The sequence below is a fragment of the Pelecanus crispus genome, chromosome 3 (genome assembly GCF_030463565.1).
Source record: "Pelecanus crispus isolate bPelCri1 chromosome 3, bPelCri1.pri, whole genome shotgun sequence".
Taxonomy (NCBI): domain Eukaryota; kingdom Metazoa; phylum Chordata; class Aves; order Pelecaniformes; family Pelecanidae; genus Pelecanus; species Pelecanus crispus.
The window spans coordinates 64287905-64305643 of record NC_134645.1 but is presented as its reverse complement, the minus strand read 5'-3'; the positions used below and the strand labels follow the sequence as shown (position 1 = coordinate 64305643).

Below are 17739 nucleotides of genomic sequence, written 5' to 3'. Positions count from 1 at the left end.
CACGAATTTCATCATCTCATGAACAGATCCGTTCTAGTCAGGAGACAGAAATGTCTGTCTGAGAATATTTCACGCCATCAGCACCATGTACTGCAACAGTCAAAGTTAGCTCTTCTGATACCGTTGTTATGCCATCTAGAACTCATTCCCCTGTCACTTACAGGAATGTAAATTATAATTAAATTCACAAACCTAAGACAATTGCATATATAACAAATTGAATAAGAATCAGACCCTGGTTTTCACTTCAAACCAGTGCTCAGAAAAGTACAATTGATAAACTAAAAATAATCTTGTTAAAATTAAATAGTTTAAGATACTAAGAGAAGAGTTAACCTACCTAAATGTCGATACATTTCCAACCCGTGGTTGGTCACTGAAAACAAAGAAATCATCACTATTTTCTACAAGTTACCTGTCACCAACATAGAGAGACGACAGCATTTGTTTTAAATCACACTGTATGCTATATTGGTGAAACTTTCTCATGTAAAATGTCATTAAAATTTGGGCTAGAGGAGACGCTTTCCCATCTGGGAGCTGAATCTGGTTTGGTGTGACTATTCCTGTCTGTTAATTTAGCAGTATAAAGTATAACTGCACATTCTTGGCATACTTACTGGGGATGCTGGCATCTCTGTAACCAGAACTGCTTTCAGGGAGGGAAAAAAAAAAAACCTGGGCAATTCACAGAGCACTAGAAAAATGATGGGCAATTCAGTGTTTTAAGCATCATCTATCAACAGTGTTGAATAGTCAAAAGGGAAATAAATTTAAATATATTGCCAAGGCACAGTGCTGTGATAATTGTCTCTGGTTTTCCTTTTTAATACAGAAAAAAAAAAAATCGCAGACACTCGTCTCATTCATGCCCAGTGAAGCTGAGTGGAAAGCAGATAGATCCCACAGCTTCCTCGTGTGTCCGTCCGCCTCAGCCGGCACAGAGCGGGGCCAGAAAAGGTATAGGTGAAAGAGAAAAGGCCGGCCGTGGTGCAGTGAATCACAGGCAGCTGCTTTGTCTGCAGCTTCCGTTCCCGGAGGAGCTGCGCGGGGCTGAAACAATGGCTCTCCTATGGAGCTGCGTCTCATCTACCTCATCTACAGCCGGTGATGGATGATGGGTCAAGAGGGCAGCAGACTTTGGGTGCACAACCCTTAAATACTTTATCAAAGATGGCAAAAGGCCATATACTACAATAACATAGCAAATACTTCCTTTTGCTGTAGAGCAGACAAATTCCTTCCTCTCTGCTAGCTGAATCTGAAGCTTTTGGTTCACGGCTCAGAGTGTGTGCAAGTTCTGTATTCGCAAAACATACGGATAAAAAAGCTGCATTTTTATTCCTGAGACCGGTCAGTTGTAAACATTCTCACAGAAATGAAAAGTCAGCCCTATCTGTGCTGAAATCCTATGCAGTCATAAATATGGAATTCTAGGGATTTATGGGGTTTATAGACAATAAAAGAGGGCACGTTTCACTCATTTTAAAAATTGAAACTGCATAGTAAGAATTGAAAACATTTGTAAAAGTGTGTAACATCCAAACTTTTCATACTGAAGGGGTTTCCTGAAAGAAAAACATACTGATTTGATAGAAGTGAAGAGTTCCATAAAAAATAGAAATTTTGTCCCTGGTTTAAATGAAGATTCGTAAAAGTAATAGGCCTTGTGATATAACAAGATACTTCGATGCTAACAGTTTAACGGTATTGTTGTGCTACCCTGTGAATTACAATTTAACAAGACATACGAGATGAGTTGGAATACCTTCACGCCATCAAAATATCTTTATGCAAAAAAAACCTGAAGCAACATTTAAAATGTGCTGAAATAAGATATCTTACTGTATAAGAGTTGTCAAGGGTTTGTCCCGGTTTAGAGCGGAGGTAAAGTATTTCAGGACCTTCTGCCATTTAAATGTTCTTCCAACCAGTTTTATCTTCTGTTCCTCCTTAGCTGCTTCGCTCTCTATCCCCCTAGAGATCTTTAAAACTTGCTCTAACTGCGTGGAATTTGACAATAGAACTTAACGCTCTAAGAGGACAGAAAGCTGTGGCCCCACGTCTGGTTTCTAAAGGCAGTGGCAGAAAGGAATCTCCGAAGAAACCTCCAAATCAGCTGTGACCATTTCAGCTCCCCTACCAGCTGACCAGAGCATCAGCAACAGAAGACGACCGCTTAGCTGCCCACCCACGCGGCCCCGGAAGCCAAGGTGATAACCTGCAATAACAGAATCATGGATTAACGGCAACACCACCTCACACTGGGTCATAGCTTTCCCGTTTTGGAGACTTGGAGGAGTCCGTTCATATCAAAGCGTTGAAGCGACTGGCGCGGGTTTTCCGGCAGCGCAGTGCAGGCAGTGAGGCGGCACAAGCTGTGCCGTCCCACCGCGCGCGTTGCAGCGACGTGGGAAACCTGCACCTTCCGCCTCTGGGCGCGCTAAGGCAGAAGAAACGGGCGGTTTCCCTCCCAGAGATCTTACAGCATTTTATGCTACAGCAAGGGATTTGCATAATTTCAATCAAATGGTGTCTTACAAATCTCACCGTAGATTTTGAACTTAAATGCTTCGGAACTGAGCACAATAAATGGTGCTTATGTTCAGAAAATGGAAGGTCTCGGGGTGGAGGTATCTCAATTGTCTTACGGCCCTATTGAACAGATTACAAGCAAGCCTGTCATCTCTAATTCAACCGAGTGTAAATTTCAGATTAAAAAATAAGTGATTTTAATTAATAGCCATAATGTGTACTGAAAAGCTTCTAAAGCAACAAAAACTTTTGCAGAGCCTCTAACACCCAGAAAGCAAATCTGCACATAGGTAACTTCGCCCTCTGAGTATTTTCGTTCCTTTTCAGAGTGTGAAGCTATGATTGGCACTAAACCGCATCATATTTTTAATGCGTTTTCCATCTGAACTGAGAGGCACTTGAGGAGCCACAGTGATGTCCCTGAGGAAAACATTCTGAATGTAACTTTTCTGCTACACCCACCTTCAGCTTGTGGCCCAGCGCTCTGCTCCCTTTTATTCATCCAGGTAAGGAGAAGCTGACAGCCGGGGGAGGGAAGAGATGGGGAGCCATATGGAGCTAGAGTCAATTTTTGGTACGTATTTGTGAATAGACACAAAAGAGATAAATGCTGGCATGCATAAATTCGTATTTTATCGGTATATATTCTGGTACTTACTGTCAGAGTAATTTATTCAAAAAAGGCATTTAAAGGCAAACACTGGTTTAAAGAAAAACCCAAATCCTTAAAGAGACACATTCCAATCCTGACTTATTCCTTGCAACAGCAAGTCCAGGATTCCGATGGCATGAAGCAGGAGGCAGAAGCCCGCTCGCTGGGTTTACCTCCCAAAGCCAAAAGGGAAAACGGGGCAAATAACCAAGAACCCAAGAGGCAATTTCTTCAGGCCGCTGCCCAAAACGAGTCCCCTGGGAGCAGGGCTGCTCGAGCAGGGGTGGGCGACCAGCCCGCTGCACAGAAGCACTGAGGGTCCACGTCCAAGCTGCTCATGCAGAGGGCAAGCGGAGCTGACGGCTTTGCATGCAGTATCTTGTAATGACAAAGCCTATCAAAATTACCAGGTTTCACTACTTTTTGCTGCCTGTGTTTGCTGCACCTACAAATGTTCAGTTTCACTTCTCAGAGTTATTCAAATTACCCATCCCTCATGGGTCTGCAAACCTGAGCTGCAAGTCTCAATGTGGAAGGGGATTTATTAAAAGACTGCTGGTGCATCTGACCGTGATGAAATGCTAACATAATAAAGTAATGAAACACACTGAACATTTCTGAACCCCAGATTATGTTTGGCCTGGATCCAGTGGACACGTGTGATTTCCACTGACTCCCCTATCACAGATTCTTATCTCCCCGAACTGTGATCTAAGGCCACCACACAACAGAAGCAGGAGGACAGCAGAGCAAAAGTATCTGTGAGAGTCACTTATTCCATTAGTCAGAAATCGAAAATTAAAAGAGCCACTTCAAACGCTAACAGAATGCAAAAACTCATCACTTCCTTCCTGAGGAGGGCAAAAGACCTTATTTGTAAGTATTGATCAGAACACGTGCCGTGGCAGAAAACTTCTGGACTTTATTCACGGCTCTTAAATAGCTCTGTGTTTGGACTCGGGCAAATGGTTTGAATTTTCTATGCTTTTTCAAAATAGTAATAAAAACACATACCCACCTCACAGAATAGAGGCTTCATCAATGTTTCTAACTCAGTCTCAGCTTCTTAAGTAGACAGTCCTGCAAAAGTGCAGAGTACCATTATTTAGATTTGATGTCCTTTAAAAAATTTTAATCCTGTCTATATCTTGGGGTTTTTTTTTGCCAGATAGGAACAATTGTGGATGCAAAATCAGTGCCTCTGCCTGGAGGCTGGTCTCAGGCTCCTGCCTCACACATACATGTACATCATATTCCTACATCTTCCACAATACATACCACGAGTCTATGAACAGGTCAGTAGGACACAAGCCAAGCAATGCACATCTAAATCTGAATGCAGAACAAACAAAAAAAAGTGGTTATTTTTAAGATCAAAACTCTTTCCTAAGAACCTAATTTCTCCCGGTCACACAGTCTGGGTGCGACATGTAGGAAACGGCTTTCTGAGGCACTGTGGTGTCTTCTGAATCACTGCCATTACCCGAGAAAACCCCAGGAAGTGGTTTGGATGAGAAGCTGGACCCGACTTGCGTAGGTATCAGCTGATGTCAGAGTACACACAGCACAAAGCCCTAACAATATGGACATTGTGAAACCAGGAATAACCTTCTCTTATCTCCTGCAGTTTGGGAAATCATTTCTAACCCAGTGACCACAGAGCTTAGGAACAAGTCAAACAGTTAATTATTCACTGCGCGCTTCATAATTAATCTCCATTTCAGGCCAAATCTTTGCATGCCCATAATAACATGAAGATCTCCAGTGAGGGAAACAACAGCATGAGCTTTTGGACCTCCTTCTGCAAAGCAATTCGTTTTTCCATAAACAGTTACTATTAAGCAAGGACAAAGCAACAAACCAGACAGCCATCTGTGTAAACCAATTTAAAACAATGGTGACCTCATAAAATTTTTCAAACTAACGGTCTCCATTTAACTTCTGCTACCCCGTCCTGCCCCAGCAGATGCTGGGTTTGAGCAGGTCCTCAGGCAAGCGCAGTACTTCCTCTCTAGGGAAAACTGGTACTTTAAAGCCGCAGCGATTTCAAACCTGTGAAAAGAACGTGTCAATGAAAATACCTCGGCATATATGGAAGCAGGACAACCTAACTGGCAGCCCACGCACCTGAGAGGGTGTTGCCACAAAGGTCTGCGCTACGTTTGCCAGCTGAGCTTCCCAGAGGTATGAGGTCAAGCGAGCACAAAGGTTCAGGCCACCGACGTTAACACAATCCCTGCTGAAGTGCGTTCTTTCTTATGACCCGGAGAGAAGCCAGCACAAGCACAGATGGCCACCACATTAGAAAGGAAGACAAACCTGGCAGCCTTAGAGCAAAACTCACAAATCCACATATAGCGCAGCTATCCTGCACACACCTGAGGTGGCCACAGTATCCACAGAGCCTTCAGCCTCTTTAGACTTGAATGTAATGAAGCTTCAGGCAACACATGCAAAATAAAATACCCAGTAGAATACCTACAAACAGGTGCAAGTAATTAACACCCAAGGCCATGTCTTGCACCAGGTCACTTGCAGAACTGCCCTTTATTCATTCCATTTACTGAAGTCGGCCAGAGGCACACAAGAGCTGAGAGCAGGGTATATCAGGAAGATGTTGGTGATACCAGACCATTGGTAGCACAACAGAAGGGAGTACACAAACTCGTTTACAAAGGCATGTGGACTACAAACACTTCAGTATCAAAGGAGGTAACTGAAAGAAATACAATCTCTTCCCATTTCCAAGCACCGGAACAACATAACAGTGTATTAACTTTATTTAAGTGGTGGAAGGAAGCATTCGCTTCTCCATTATATAAAGATGATGTTTCTAATCCATATAGTGCAGACATGGTAAAAATTACCTCCCACAATGCCAAGGCTTGTTACATTGACTCTTTTTCTCTTTAGCCTGCATTTTCAAACAGTCACTGCTTTACTGTTCCCCTTCCACAGTGCCTGATATTTGTGTGCCTGATAGTTGTGTTTGCTTTAAAATAATGGTTGAGGTGAAGGTAACCTGCCCTTCTGACCCGGTGCGTAATTGTACAAGTGTTTGTGTAGTAATAACCCATCGTACATATAAAGTGACATTTCTCTAATTGGCATTTGCTGAACACGAGGGCACACTCTGCAAACACAGTGGCCTTTTTATTGGCAACCTCTTTCATTATCTCACTTTTCCTAACACAGAATCTCCTTTCTATCATTAGAGAAGAACAAACTGCTCCTCACCACAGCCACAGTAATGCTACATATTTCATATTACGTACGAGTGAATACTATTAAAGATTAGCCTTAAAAGACAAGAGTAGTATTAATGGCTATCCTGGGAATTTGTTACAGAAAAGGGAACAATTCTGACCTTTGAGTCCATGTTTCAATGCCTTTTCGATACGCTTCAGAAGAAAAGTTCAAGTTGCATCTCATTTCAGTTTTTCACATCTTGTTGCGTGTAAAAGTGAGGACAGAAATTCGAGAGAAGTGGGGTTGGCACGGCTTTCCCTTGCCTTCAGTTCTGTTGTGTCAGCCGATGCTGGCACATGCAGTGTATTTCTCTGCTTTTTTTTTGTCTTTCCTTGGTCACTGCTTTGAGTTCCTACCCAGCCATCTCTAACAGCTCTCCTGTTGGCTGCTGCATTACATAAAAACTCAGAAATGGCTTAGGAAACATTTAAATCTGTGCTATCTTGGCAAGCGGCTAATCCTTGAAGCAAATGCTGCTTACACAATGGAGTGCCCATGTCTCCTAGCCCACCTTGGAGATGTTGTGCCTCATCTCGTGAGGCTGGAAGGAATGCACAACACTTTGTAACATACCTCCGACTTCCCATTTCTACTATATAAGCATCTTGTTATCAGTTTTTATAGGGAGGGAAAATGGGAAAGGAAATTCCTGGAAGAGATTACAATTGTCAAACAAGCTTTTGATATCTCTTAAACAGCTGAAGCATTAATTTTTTGGCGGCGCTGTCAAAAGTCTATGAGGGCTTCCTGGCTGCAGTAGAAGAAATAGTACATTTAGTTCAACTACAAGCTGTACTTTTCTAAAAATCCGTATGAAAACAGACTCATTATTCATTTTTCTGTTAATATGTGGGTTTGCCCTGCAGTTTCAACAATATTTTTTGTAAGACTTTGCAGTCTCAAGAAAGAACTGCAACTTAGAGCTAACACTTTAATAAACTCTTTTTTATATTATAGTCAAACCAGAACAAACAAAATAAAACTACAAATGACATTTTTATAGGAAGTCAGGAAAAAGATTCATGTGTCTGAATATTTTAGTTACAGTATGGTAGGCATGATTATTATTTCCTGTAAAGCCAAATCATAGTTTTAAAGAACTGGAAGAAGGCTACTCTGGGAATAGAGCATGGATATGACTTGGGCCTCTAAAGAGCAGCTAGATATAAATACCACACAATTCTAATGCAAAACTCCCATCAAGTATTCTGGCAATTTTACAATGGAACAATGGCAAGATATGGCCATGAAAAATCTGTTTGGAGTCTTCAAAATACCGCCATGCTGGATTTCTGCAAATGCCTCCCTTTGTGGTAAGAAGTGCCAAAAACTTTCAGGAAGAAGGTTTGCAGTGAGACAGGCAAGAAAATGACCTTTTTTAAAGGTGATCATGGAATCCCAGAAATTAGATCAAAAAGGAAATGGCCAAAGTCTATTAGATCAGCTCATACCCACATAAGAAAATCTATGTGGTATATTTTACAGTGCTTTGTCCAGGTCACTTTTGAGTTACTCAAACTCATCAGCTCTTCTGGTTTCCATCAGGAGAACAGACCTTCACAGTAATGATTTTTTTCCTGGTAGTTAACCTAATACTCCTTTAGCTCATTTGCACCATTTTACTCCTTTATACCTCTTTGAGACTGCTATTCCCTTCTAGGTGATCTTGGCTTTGATCTTTTACCACTGTGATATCTAATTTAATAGCAATCAAGGTAGAAAATGCTAAACTAAAAAGAGCAACTGATCTTCTGATTTTCAGCCTTACTCCTTCTGTAACAAGCAGCAAGTTTCTGGTGGAATGAGACCTGAGCTCCTGGTCAAGAGTCAAGAGGATGAAAAATCACCACCATTCACATTTAAAGACAGGCTGTTATTTCATCAGCACATGGCCCTAAGCTTTACGGAGGGCGGAGATCTACTAGCAAAGCAACCTCAAAGGTTCCTATTCTCTTTTCTCAATGTGATGTTCCAAGATTTGGTTACACTAAGATAATTTGACTACTATTACTTCCCCCTGCACATTAGCGAAAGAGGGTTTAAAGAGTTTTGTGTCTCCTAGTTATCATAACCCCATTTCTTTCTCATTCCCAAATTACAGACTTCCAGATTAGGATTTGTGGCTGGCCTTTGTATATGGAAACAGAATTCCCTGGAGGAGGGGAAGGAGTTTCACACCGCAGATTGATATCCTACCTCCCAAGCAAGGGACAGCAGATGTCAGGACCTCACGGACTGACTTTGTATCTCCTCTGTCCCTGAACAAAGACAGTCACAAGCAGCATGCAGAGTAACTCCCAAACGTACATTCACTTCACTGCCTAAAAGTATAAGTAAGTGTACAAGAATAAAAGCTGCAGAGAGTCCATCCTTGAGCACGTTGGAATAAGTTTGTGAAAACAAAATGACTACCTGATAAGGAATCTCATTTTTTAACTTACTGGCTATTATTTCTAACTAGTAGGGTAGCAAGTGGCAATTGTGCTTGATAAAAAGAAAGGCTGGATGAGTTTCTGGAAAACTTCTCAGTGCTAGAGGCCTGTCTGCAAAGGGACAAAATCATGACATGAAACTACAGACACTTGGCAAACTCCTCAGCAATCTTGAATTAGTGCCTTGTACTGCACTCATGTTATTAGCTGTTGCAGTATCATGTAAATCCTTCACGACAGCGATATTTTTGAAGTACCACTGTACTGTCAGGTGTCCTGACATTATCAAGGCTCCTGGAGATGTCAGTGTACGGCATTTCTTTCTCACCTCCTTTACACCAAGTTTCCAAGCCAATCTGAACACCCTGCGAAGGGCCAGGATCCGCTTCGCGAAGATTTTAACCTGGGCTGGAAGGGAGTTTCTTCCCTTGCTGTCTCCTTGGGGTACGGGACCTCTTTACCCAGGATAACCCTGTCCCTTACCCGCTCCTATCTCAGGATTCATGTATGGCTTTGCCTCTGAAAATAGGAGGCTGGTAGGGAGTGCTCACGGCTGTGAGCAGATGGACAGGGACTCTGCGCTGAGTCACTGGCAGCACACCACTTGTTGAGCTGTTTGAGGTCCTGCAGGAAAAATGCTCACTTTGCGGCACTAAAGAGAATTACTGCCAAGAGCTAAAATTCCTACAGGAATTACTGCGCTGTGTACATATACAGGAAACAGAACAGGAGACGAAGAAAAGGCTTTGCCACAGTTTACAGGAGTTGGTGCTGGGCTACTGACAGAAAGGAGGTACCTTCCCGTCTGCCACAGTACACAGGCTTCGCCTGCAATATCTTCCTTCTCTCTTCTTCCCCATGTGCAAACAAATAGGTGGATTCCTTTCAAACTAACTCAATGCCAGGGTAACATTTACAAATCTGTTAACTTACTGACAGCCTAGTCCTGGATCTCCAACAGTCTTATGAAAGACACTGGCCGCTTGCAGGAAGGACTGAGCTGATGAGCAAAGGTTTCAGGACCAAGTTCAACAGGCACAGAGCGTGCAGGAAGCACGGAAGTGTTACCTGACTCCATTAATTCACATTATTGTACACAACATCAAAAAGCTGGAAGACTCTTCATTTATCTTATCAATGGGATTAAAAAAATGAAATACCACAAAAATGAAATACCAATACCTTTTTCCATTTTTCCAACTTTTCTTTACGCTGTATTTTCCTTACACTATTTCACTGCATTGCTTTTCTTCCTCTTTGCTCATTATTACTCCACTCACATCAAACATCAACAATGTTTACGAGTAACTCCTTATTTTTCCCTGCAGCAAAATAAGGCGATGGCTAACCCATATTTCCTCCACAACACCTGAAGAAACAAAACCCAGAACAAACCAATGAAACTACCCAAGCTCCTCCTCACACAAGCTGACCAAAATTGGAGTTTCCTAGTATCTAGGAACCAGTTCGACGATTTCAGTTTGACTTCATGGAAACACAAGGATCACCTTGAGAGATCAAGTATGTATAACCATAATAAGAAAATTCTGAAGTGTCCTGAAGTAGTGAAATCACTACTTTGCCTCATATTCCAGAATACTTTTACAATGTATAGCTGGCTCACAGTAGCAACATATCTCTACTTGCATTAATGATTTCATTAGTGACTGAGCAGGACTGCCTGCTCCATACAGTCACTCTTCAAACAAAACAGTGCTGTCAGAAGGGAGGGCGATGGGCAAGGTGAGCTTTGTACTGCCTTTGCTGTTCTTCCCATCCCAGGGCACCTCTTTATTCTCAAGAGTATTTAAGCACTGAGAGTACTTTGTCAAAATGATACAAAACTATTAAATACCGATTCATTGTTAAGACCCTCAACAAATATCCAACACTACAGCAGCTGTACAGAGCGTACAGTCATAGATTTAAAAGGTAGGAGACAAATTAATTGCATTTAATCTTTAAAAGAATTTTGAAATGAAGCCCCTGATATTCCCGTGTCGGATTCAGTCTCCGTTTTCGCCTCCCAACTATGGTAATTACAGTCCTGTGCCCACTGGGAACTAGTTGCACACTGAAACACCAAAACGCTTCACTAGAGGAGGGAGAGGTTTGCCGATGGAGTTATTACAAGATGTAGCAGCCGATGCCTTGACTTCCAGTGAATGTGCAGTATCCTTTGCTCACATCACCTAATTATTTTAACTACCAAGATGAAATATCTGGTTAGCCGTTGTCCAGGGCAACTGACAAGATTTTAAAGGTGGCCATTGAATAGGCAAGGGCTTTTCCGGACAAACAAGGCTTTAGCCACCGCGGTCATCGTTCTCAATTCAAGCTGCGCAAGCAGAACTTGGTGCCTGCACTTAGTCACCGAAGTCAACAGGGCGTAGGCATACGGACCCAGGCATCCACCTGGCGTGACTTCACTGCAGGGTCAGCACCTAAATTAGTTTGTCCCCAACATGACACCTCTGTTACAGCACACAGAGAGGTTCGTAGACACATTGCCACATGTCAGTTTGGACTTCACCCCTCCACCTTGCAGACAGCCCCAGTGCCAAGCATCAGGAAACGGCAGACAAGTTGCCAACGCCTTCTCCTAGCAAAGAACAACCCTTTCTGAAATGTTTTGAAGGACTGCAGAGTCTTTCTGGGAAGTTGGTGTTGCTGAGCTTTTGCACAAACACTGTAAATGAAAGCTACCCTAAAATGCTATCACTACCCTAAAATGCAATCCCCCTAAAAATGGAGGGAAAGGAGGTCAGTATTAGCCAAAAGATATTACTGTGTAGCTGGGCATAATGATTCCTAGAAAGCTGTGACAAATAATACGTACAGCAACATCAACCAGTTAGCAAGCGTTACATTTTCTAAGCACAGTACCCCAGGAAAATTCACTGAATTTTAATGCAAATGACTCAAGATTCATCAAGCTTTTTGTGCTTAACCTTTCACAGATTTTGAATTATATAACCAGTTTGTCATGAATCACAAAGTCTTATTGAAGTGACTGCAAAAAAAAAAAGATATAGAAACAAAGGAAGAGTATACTCGTAAATCACAGTTCAATGAAAACCTTTTCATTCCCTCCTCTCCCTTGATCTTCCAAGCCTCTTTTTAATTGCCCCTTCTCTTCCTACTACTTCTGTTGAATGCAATTCTTAACCAGCACTCAACTAGCCAGAGAGCAGATGAGGAAACTTGCTTCAGACCCAGTGCATGTGTTGTACCAGGCACCCATCTGCAAGGAATGGAAAGATATACACAACCTGCATCCCTCAGGGCGAGGGCATCCACACTACGACAGCACATGCACTGCTACTGAAGGCAGCTTTATGTAAGCACTTTATGTGTCAACAAACGCGCAGACGTGGGTTAACTCGCTCCTGCAGGAAGCCTGGTTTCATTCATTAACTACGACCTCTGGGCTAGTACATGCGGAGGAGGAGACACACAGGCGAGTTAAAACAAAGCTCCTGGTTTCCCTCTGACAGCTTTCACGTCTCAAAATCCTGCATAAAACTCAGTCTGCTGTCACCTGAGTGAAAAACAATAGCAGGCACTCAAATAAGTAAGACCCGCGTGAGAGTTTGCAAGCCCAGCCCATGCAGAGGGCCACCTGCCAACAGGAAGAAGTGGTGAGGAGGAATTTGGATCCAGCTGCTATCCTCCCTCAGCCAAACAATGCGGCACAATAAACAGCATTAAGGACTTCTTTTAATCATCAGTCACACCGAGAGCATCCACATCTGTCATTTTTACTCCCTGGTTGCCAGGAGAAGGGCTTGGGAGACTTCTGAGCTCAAGTTTACAGAGAGCTGATCTCCTGTTTCCTATCACAGCTGTATCGAAGGGACTGAGCCTGGGAAAGCAGGAAGAACAGGGGGGAAAGAAATAAAAATGACAAGGTGCCTTGCTGTAGGGCTGACTCAAGCTGCTAAATCCATCACATGTAGCACTCACAAAAATCTCTTAGCTGTCTTGCAGCCCCATTTCGCATGTCAGCTTCTGACAGAGAGGCAGAGTGGAAGGAGAAAGAGGGGATAACTCAGTATCTGCAGTCCTTATTTTTGTAATATGAAGTACTGAACACCAGGAAATGAACTGCGACCACATGCTCAGTGGGTCACTGTGGCAGGTGCAACTTAACCTTAAAACCACATAGCCTACTGCACCTTCAGATTTAGCCCAGATAGCACCTGGGTTAAGCACTCCAATAAATCCGCTCGCTGCTCACGGGCAGTAACCAAAAGGGTTAAGAAAACAACCAGGCTGCAGCTGAAAATTCCACAGCACTTCCCTCCACAGGGCTGCAAACTGCGCGTCTCGTCTCCCTGGGATAAAACAGACCCATGAACTGCCCTAAAGATCAGCCAGTTAAAGACATTGAAATGCCGCTGCCACCGGCGGACACGTACGGCTGGAGAGCTCGGGAGAGTTAGTCAGAGCATCACGGTTGCTCGGCGGTCCTCCGGCGCGGCCGATTCCCCGGCATCCGGGGAAGCGTACCTTTCGGCTACACGTCGGAGCCGGATTCACCGCCTTGCAGCCAAGGAACCCCCCTCTCCTTCCTCCCCGCCTCGGCCCCCGGTGAACACCCTGTATCTGGGTACTACCTGCGTTTATCAGCAGAGCCATCCCGTGTCTTCAGTCATTCAAGGAATTTAACAGGCTGGAAATTCCTGTTGTCCATTATTTGAGGTCACAGATAAAAGCTAAACAGCAGCCGTGACTCCCATCAATCATAAGTCACTCACTGATAGAGTGTATGGTAGGAGACCTACTGATGTAAGCTAGTCACCAGAGAAAATACCCACTGATGACGCATATCCAGGCACAAAAATAGTTACAGGGCCCCCAAAGGGATTATTCAACAGCCTACATTTAGATATTCTTACAAGAGACCCGCAGTCAATTTGCTGCTATTAGATGGCTGGGGAACATTGAAGTTTAAGTTTCCTCAGCAGACATAACCACAAATAGCTGGTTTAAATAAGCTACTGCAATTACAAGCTGTTTTGTAAATTTTAACACTGCATTATAGGGATTAAGTCTAAACAGAACCACTGGCTATAAAATGCTGTATAGCCTTTGCTCTTACTATTTACCAATTCCTTCTGTATATTAGCCAGCAAAGAAAAGAACAATTTAAAATTAATTCACAAATGCTCAAACTAAGTCCCTCGTGCTACCCAAGAGCAATGTTTCTTCTAAAAAAAAAAATCAATATATGGGAAATGGTGTGGGATATTTTGGTGATGCTTCAATGCTATCTGGATCAACTTCTTTGTAAAATACTTTTGGCTTACTTTTTAACCCTCTGGCATTTGCCTCTCTACTACTCAAAAAAAGACCTGAATAGTTAATCTGTCTTGCACAAATCAAAACCACATTAAGGTAAATTATCGATGACATGCACAATCATATACCATGCACCAGCTTCAAGCAGGGGCTGGAAAGATGACCCCCAGAGATCCCTTCTAGCCTAAATTACTCTATGATTCTGTGCAAATGGATTTTTTTTGGCATTAATATCAAGTTAAAAACATAATCCTCTAAATTAACCGATCAGCTGGCAATCCCACAATACTCCTGCCCCCTTCAACAGTTTCAGGATCCTTCTCATGCCCCCACAGCAGCCAAATTCACTGGGCTATAACTGAGCCGACTAACACTGCTGGTGGCAAAACACTGACTGTGCATTTCTGGCAATATTAAAATATTTATTATTTTAATTAACTGATTTTAATATTCAGGCCCTCTTTTCAGAAGCAATTTTGGTGCTTAGGAGTCTAAAAGTTAATGACTTTCTATTGCATATTTAAAATCTAAATATAGGAAAGTATTTTATAACTCCGATGCCTACTTCATTGACATACTTTTAGAAAACTTCACCTAGCCAAACAAACACTTAAGGGTTTATGGTGTTTACCCTGTAAAGCAGGAGAAAGAAATGTCCCAGGCTACAAACTTCTACCTCACTTTCTTCACCTGTGATAACATTATTAAATATAGCACCGAAAATCCTTTTTAGCACAACTGTATCACAAAGCCCTCACGTTTCTCTCATGCATCTATATGCTGACAGTCCACATGGCCTAATTTAACAGGCCTAAGAAGAAATATTCATTGGTGCCCTCTAGCTGATTATCCTAACCAATTTGCTGCAGACACCTAGCACCGGGCTCTCTTTTCTCCTCCTGTCATTCCTGGGTCTTTCGCTGGTGCCCACTCAATGCAACACCCTGGAATAAAACAATTCATTTCCTACAGAAGATGAGGGAGTCAAAACATTCAAATCCCCTAGGGCTCTCAATTGTAGGAGCACTTACAATAACGCAAATGTCACGAAAAATAGGAGAGGTGTAAATGTGTATGATACCACCTCACCAAGAACCCGCCAAGTACCTAAATATACTTTGAAGCAAGTTTGCAAATTCCGTGGGAAAATACAACCTGCAATGTTTCACGTGAAACACACGAAGCCCCTCACCTGCTCAGAAGTATTATAATCCCCCCCTTCATCAAGAGCCTTTAAACAGCTTATGAGACATATATTATGTTTTGCCACGCATTCTGAAATTCATGTAACGTTAGGCAGTGATGGGTCAGAAAGTTTCACAACTCACAGCCCGGGACCTCCCTTTTGCCATGGCGCAAGCCCGAGCGAGCGGAGAGAGTTTGCCGCCTCTTCCACTCTGACATCTGTTGAAGGGACGCGCGCCCCGATGCACCCGACGTGCTCCCCTCCCCTCTCCCTCCAGCCCCTCCCCGCAGAGGCTGTATGGGGTACGACTGGGGTGCATGGCCCCATCACCACGCCGTCGCATGGCTGCGGCAGGCACGCGCCCGGAGCACCGCTGCATCTTCAAAGATGTGAAAGCTGCGAGGCAGGGGTGCTAATGCACACCCTGGACACCAGCCCTAGTGTGACAGGTGAGGCAAACGAAATGGTGTCCAAATCCCAAACAGGAGACTCCCCCAGCTGGAGGGAAATCCCCGCCAAGGAAGAGGTGCCCCGGGAGACGCCGTGCCTGCGGCGTCCCAGGCACCAAGGGAGGAGCAGCACGAGGTGCCCGGCGAGCGCGGGCTGCCAGCACAGCTCTTTGGCAACTCCACCGGCGGGTGCATCCGCTCCGAGTCACACCAGCGGCCGCGCAAAGGACCCGAGAGCTGGGGAGGCTGTGTGGGAAGCAGGGTTAAAGATCTCTTCTCTTCCTCCTTGTCCAGCTGCAGGAGGCAGAGGCTAGCCGGAGCTGGCTGTCTCTGTGCGTTTAGTTAAAGCCATAGAGATGTCCATAGCACCACATCAACCATTAATCAAAGTAAACGAGGAAGGGAGACCGGGAGACCAGGATCTGAAGGTCAAGATAAATACTTTGATATTGACTAACTTTTAATTCTCAAAAGGTCTGTTTATACGTTGATTGGGAAAGAGAAAGCTGCAGCATACACTCTCGTTTCTGTGTCTGAACAGCAGCTGTAAAGCAGTAACTGCTCAAATGTTTGGGAAGCGCCAGGCTGCTCCTGCAACATCCAGCTGTGCTTGGAAAGTGTACTACCCACATGCCATTTGCCTGTTGAAACACAGAACGGGTTAACCACAGCGGGCAGGCATTTTGGAAGGGTCCTGGGGCTCCGTTTCTCTAGCACCTTACAACATTACAGCTAACATTACTTGCACACGCACCCCCAGGAAAAGGACACCACAGACTCGGTCAATACTCATTAAAGGGATGCAATCCAAATCTCTACATCATTAAAAGACAAAGGGGTTGTTTGAGCAAGGAATAGTCAAAACCCTTTGTTCATGTAAAACAGGCATTTTACTCCATTTGGAGAGTGAAATTTTTGGCATAGTTCACTTTTCTTCCTCCTTTTTCTTTTTTTTGCAAGCAGCTGTCAGTTCTCATACAGGAGACCTAGCACAAGGCTGGTTTGTGCAACTGCTTCTGGAAGCCAACAGACTTTTCAAAAGCCTGTTTTCTTGAAATATAAAGGAACCCAGCAAATCCTTAGACAGAATAGGTACAGATGTGAGAATGTGACAGATGGGCAGTGAAGGTGTTATCTATGGGGTAAAAGGAGATGTGGAAAAATGAGGATCCGGTAGGAGCAGCTTTTACTGTTCCCAGTAGTAAAAATGTGTTGCTTTTCAATATAGAGAAAAAATAACGAAAACAGGTAAAGGACAGAACAGGGAATCATGGTGGTAACTAAATGTACCCATCTAAATAAGTATAAAATAGTGCAGAGATGTAACAAAGCTTCATGACAGTTTTAAAAATGCCGTATTTGAACTAGGAAGCTGATGAATTATCTCTTACTGACCCATGAGTATTCAATTAGGAATATACATTAATGTGGTGTAGGAATATTGTTTATGAAACATAAAGAGACTGTATTAGCTTTCCAAACAGACAGTAAGAGAACACCCCAAATTAGCAAATTATTTTTTAAAAGTTTCTACAACTTTTGAAACAAGGGCCAATATTGGAAAAGATGTTCGGCTGACTGAGGATGGAATAGTATGGAGCATTTAGTCACTGTGTCATACAACATCAGATAAACCAGGACAGTGATGTCAGAAACATAAAAATAAGTCATGCTATTCCCATTCTGCCTGCACATCAATTTCTTAGGGCTTTTCTCCCAATGCTAGCATTGGCAACACAGGTAATATTGATTATAACTGAAAAGCAATATTAAAATATTCTAGAAGTAGAGGTTTCTGAGACTACATAATGATTTTTCTCTATTTGGAAGTAGGAACATGATACTTCCCTTTGCAAGCAAACACCCCTGAAGAAACCTAAGACGCGTAACAATGGATGGTGGTGGTGGGAGTTAGCTTATTTTAGATATTTA

At 43.2% G+C, this 17739-nt stretch overlaps 1 protein-coding gene across 9 annotated transcripts in view; it reads right to left on the bottom strand.

Annotated features, from left to right (window-relative positions):
• HIVEP2 (HIVEP zinc finger 2) overlaps nucleotides 1–17739 on the bottom strand; it is a 150900-nt gene that overhangs the window by 80215 nt on the left and 52946 nt on the right. For 6 of the 9 annotated variants that reach the window (XM_075708429.1, XM_075708427.1, XM_075708430.1 and 3 more), the window contains one exon: nucleotides 4206–4267. The exons of 1 other annotated variant lie outside the window; for it this stretch is intronic. The gene's annotated coding sequence lies outside the window, so the exon portion shown is untranslated. Of the gene's footprint in view, nucleotides 1–4201; nucleotides 4268–4465; nucleotides 4504–17739 lie in introns of those variants that run through there. 2 more of the 9 variants (XM_075708434.1, XM_075708428.1) reach the window with 2 other exon arrangements.